General features: G+C 38.0%; 1 pseudogene; it reads left to right on the top strand.

Annotated features, from left to right (window-relative positions):
- The first annotated feature begins 1627 nt into the window (after positions 1–1627).
- On the top strand, positions 1628–1727 carry LOC113340391 (annotated as a pseudogene).
- Positions 1728–5035: the final 3308 nt, after the last annotated feature.

Here is a 5035-nt window from a genome sequence, read left to right as displayed (position 1 = left end):
GTTTGCTTACTGACATTAAAAATGTTCATCTCCATAGTCATATTACCAAAAGATAAACTCATCACACCATTTCGACAGTTAATGATTGCATTAGACGTAGCTAAAAATGGGCGACCTAAAATCACAGGTATCTGGTTCTCTGGGTCAGGGACAGGTTGGGTATCTAGGACCACGAAATCCACTGGATAAATAAACTTGTCGACCTCAATAAGAACATCCTCGATAACACCTCGAGGGATTTTAACAGACCTATCAGCTAACTGCAGTGTCATCTGAGTAGGTTTCATTTCACCAAGTCCTAGCTGTAAGTATACATGGAATGGCAGTAAGTTCACACTGGCTCCTAAGTCAAGTAAAGCTTTTTCTACCCGGAAGTTACCTATTGTGCAAGCAATGGTAGGAGAACCTGGGTCTTTGTACTTTGGAGTTGTGGTGTTCTGAATGATTGAACTTACGTGACTAGCTAAAAAGGCTTTCTTATGGACGCTAAGTTTTCGCTTTCGCGTACACATATCCTTAAGGAACTTGGCATAAGCAGGAATTTGCCTAATTGCATCTAATAAGGGAAGGTTTATGGTAACTTGCTTAAAAACCTCCACTATGTCATTAAAGTTCGATTCCTTCTTTGTTGGTACTAATAGCTGAGGAAATGGGGCTCTAGGCCTAAAATCAGACCTTTCAGGAACCGAATTCACATCATCAGAAACTTTATCAGTCTCTTCAGCTACTGGTCCTGAGAGGTGAGATCCTGAGGGGTGAACTACAGTATGTTCACTATCGGGCATGGTTACCTTATTGTCTACAACTCTACCACTTCTAAGGGTTCTAACACATTCAATTGATTCGATGGTTTTGCACCTAATTCATGAACTCCTCTAGGGTTGGGTTGTGTTTGACTAGGAAACTTACCTTTTTCTCTCAAAGAATCACTTATCAGACCAACCTGGGTTTTTAACTCGGAAATAGCCTGACTTTCTTGTCCTATCCTGTTACTAGCTTGTAGACTCTGTTCTACGGATAACTGGAATTTTGCAGTTTGCTGAGTTAACAAGGCGAGAGATTCCTCTAAACTTAGGATTTTCTTATCTGACTGATTCTGAAACTGAGCTAGTCCTGAAGGATTCTTAGTATAGCCAAAACCTGGGGGAGCATTAGAATTACTAAACTGACCTTGACTTTGGCCCTTAGACCACGAAAGGTTCGGATGGTTTCTCCAACCAGGATTATAGGTTTCTGAATATGGGTCAATTTTGACGGTTATCAAATCTAGTGTTATTATAAAGAGCATTGGCCTGCTCTTCAATATTCTGGCCTTCCCAAAAAGGCTCCACTCTACCACTAGTCTGGCCCACTTCTAAGGCTTCTAACCTTTTTGCTATAGCACAATTTTGGCATCTGATTCATAGCCTCCTTCTACCCTATTAACGTTTCCTCTACTTAAAAGAATTGTTTTCTGGGGTGCCCTACTATTTTCCCATTGCTGGGTTTTTTCGGCGATTTCATTAAAAAATTCCATCGCGCATCAACAGTTTGGTTTTCAAATCCACCAGTGCATAGAGACTCAACCATGGTCGTTGTGGAATAATCTAAACCCTCATAAAGGATCTGAACTAGCCTAACCTTTTCTAAACCATGATGAGGACACTGGGATAATAAATCATTGAACCTTTCCAAATACCTATATAAAGATTCTCCCTCTTGTTGTGAAAATGTGCATATTTGCGTCCTAATAGACGATGTTTTGTGCCTAGGGAAAAACTTATTGAAAAAGGCAGATGTAAGTTGTTCATATGTCTCAATTGACTCGGAGTCCAAACTATACAGCCACGACTTGGCCTTATCTTTCAGGGAAAATGGGAATAACCTAAGTTTCAAAGCATCATCATCTAAGCCTCTAATTCTTAGAGTACTACAAATTTCCTCAAAATCCCTAACATGGTAATAAGGGTTTTCATTTTCTTTCCCTAAAAAGATTGGGAGCATCTGTAAGGTCCCAGGTTTCAGTTCATAGGGTGCCTCGTTTCAGCTAACTTAATACACGAAGGACGGGTAGTCCTAGTTGGATTCAACAAAGCTTTCAAAGTTGCCATTTCTGGCGCTATCGGAGCAACATGGATTCTCTCCTCAGTCAAAGAACGTTGAAAAACAGACTCTTCAAAAGCCGGACTTTCTAGATTAAGGTAATCGAGACGCTTCGAACTACTAGGTTTCTCTTTAACAAATCTACCTAGTGCGTCTCTTTTACGTTCAGGCATACAATAGAATTTTCTAAATTGGATGGGTAAGCAAACACAGATCAAGGATGACTCAACCAAATAAAACCTATTGATTTCTAACAAACAAAAAGCATGATGGCTTCACTTAGATTGTTTCTAGACCAGCTTCTAATCCTTCGAACGGGAATTCGTTACAATTTAAGCAAACCCCTCTCGAATCAATCCGAGTTAACTAAGTTGAATAGAGGCGAGGGAAGCTCGGTGGAGCTTTGATACCCAAGGCCTCACCGGTATTACAAGGCGGCGCAGTCACACATTCAACTTACAGAAACCGTCAAGAACTTCGAAGTATGCTTAAAAGAGTAACCAATATTTTTCGAATGACTTTCCTGTTAAGCTGGTTACCTTATCGGTCTCGTTCTAGTCAAAATTTTAGGCTTAGGTTCGCGTAGGTTACGTGTTCCTAAAGCGGGCAAGAAGAAAACGGTGATGAAATCCGAACCCTTATCTTGTATGGCCAGGCCTTGCCCTTTACTAGAAAAACAAATGTTCGTATTCAGTCCTCAACATATATGCATACGAAGAAGTCCAGTAACTCGCTGACAGAGGATTCGCGAGTGTTTAGAATCTTACCTCCCGTTCCAGACGGAGGATGAATCGGTTGTAGTCGACTCGGGCCACTGACTCCGATGTCTAGTGTATGAACCCAAGGTGCAGAGACAATATCATAATTGTCCTCCTTCTCTGCAAACATTTTATATTTAAAGTACTCTTCCGTAGGGTAATAAAAAAAAATAATGTCCCAAAGTCCAAAAGTCCAAAATAATAAAGAAAAATTACAAAAATAATAAACCCTAATACAGTTTTTTTTAAATAAAATAAACAAACCCTAAACTAAAATTGTCTAACATAAAATTGTATTCTTTTCTGTTCTTTTTGCTTAAATCTTTAGCTCCAAGTTTTTATGAAATCACCAAACTCCTTGGCTCAATTTTCTTTATGATCCAGAACCTGTAGACACAAGATAAATACCCAAAAACATAAAAAAGACAAAAATAATAATAAAAATAAATAAATCTAAAACCCTAAAAACAAGTCCGCGTCGGCGGCGCCAAAAATTGATGTGATTTGTAGATAGTGCTAAAAGTGGTTCGATTCTCAGACTTGTGAAGGATATTAATTAGACTTAAATTCTGATATTAAAATAGAAAACCACTAAAAATTATAGCAAACCCAATCAAAGATGATATCAATACTAAAAGAAACACTGAGGCTAAGATTCCACTATTTTCCAAGTTCAAAGTGATTAAACCAATACTTATATTTATGCAATTTTCTTGTTTAATTTGATTCTAAAATATTGAAACAAGTAGATTTTCAACAGTAATAATTGTAAATACCAAGTATGAAGCATCAAAAGTCTTAAAACTAAGCATACTCCATCAAAATAGATCACAATCACTCAAATAAAAATCATATTCAATAATAGTTCAAGGCAAATAATCATATAATTATTGCAAATAAAAAGATAAAATTGAATATACCACTTTTTGTTGGAAAAATAGCTTCCTCTATCGCCTCAGCAATGGGGTTTAGCTCCTCATATTAATCATGATCTCAAAATAAGTGTTTGTTGCTCAAAAGATGATTAAAAGAGTGAAAAGTAATAACACAGACTGTTTGCAACAGAGTATTGGTGTTGCAAAACAGTTGTTACAATGGAACTGTTACAGAAAAATTGTTGCTTTGTCGCTGATTTTAGGACCCTAGAATACGACTGCCCTGCACAACTTAATGTTCTTCAGCTGTTAAACAACGACACTGTTCTGCGACTGTTTCCCGTGCGTCAATGTTCTTCGCGTTCTTCCTCTTTAGCAGCAGCAGCAGCAGAAACAGAGTTTGGTAAAGCTCTGATTTCTTCTTCTCTGGCTCTCCTTAGGTTCCCAAACTCTTGACACCTCTTCTATATGACCCAAGACATCTATTTATATCAAACATACCGATTAAATCTCTCCCAAATCTTCCAAAATCTCTTTCCTTCTCTTCACAGCCAAGTTGCGGCAATTTCTTGTTTTAGAATTTCTACGCGTTTTTCAGCTTTCCTTTTTATTATAAACTCTTTCTTAGATAGATACAATTCTTTGGGAAGGTTTACAGCGCTTTAATCTCTCTAAAATTCCCTAAAACATGTCACACACGTGACTTTTCATATTTTCTGTTGTGAGAAAAATCCGTCAATTGAGCCCAGTATAATCGATTTAAACACCCATATCAGATTCCTAGACCCATAAGGAGTCTATCCTATGAAAATCAGAGGTTTAATCGACCTCAAACTCCTCCAAATCACGATTGCCAAAATTTTTCTTCACTGCACTATTTTCCCGCCAAAACCTGGTCTTTGAAATGTTGAAGATGGTTGCGCCTTATCCAGAGTAGGGGTGCGATTAGCAACTTCCTGGAAATGGGATGCCGCTTAGTAATTAGGTTACCCTTTATCCAAAGTGAGAGTCCGAATAGCAAATGTCCTCCGGGTGCTTTCCGACAACTTTTTGAGCCAATTTTTTCCAAAAATGTTTATTGGCCAAAAACACCTAAAAATAAATAAAACACCATAATAAGTACAAAAATGAGTCCTAACAATATATAGAATCAAGACAAATCGGACACAAAAATGTGTCTATCAGCAGTTGAGCAGGTGCAGTGGCTATAGGTTGGAAGCTGAGGCCAAGAGCAAAAATGGTTGTGAGTTAAGATGGATGTGGATGTTAGTGATTGAAGTCAACAGTACTTGGTGTTTATAGATTTATGCTGATGCTGCC

This window comes from Papaver somniferum, unplaced genomic scaffold (genome assembly GCF_003573695.1).
Source record: "Papaver somniferum cultivar HN1 unplaced genomic scaffold, ASM357369v1 unplaced-scaffold_21, whole genome shotgun sequence".
NCBI classification, from domain to species: Eukaryota; Viridiplantae; Streptophyta; class Magnoliopsida; order Ranunculales; family Papaveraceae; genus Papaver; species Papaver somniferum.
The sequence above is the reverse complement of the archived record's forward strand: the minus strand, read 5'-3'. Positions and strand labels throughout refer to the sequence as shown.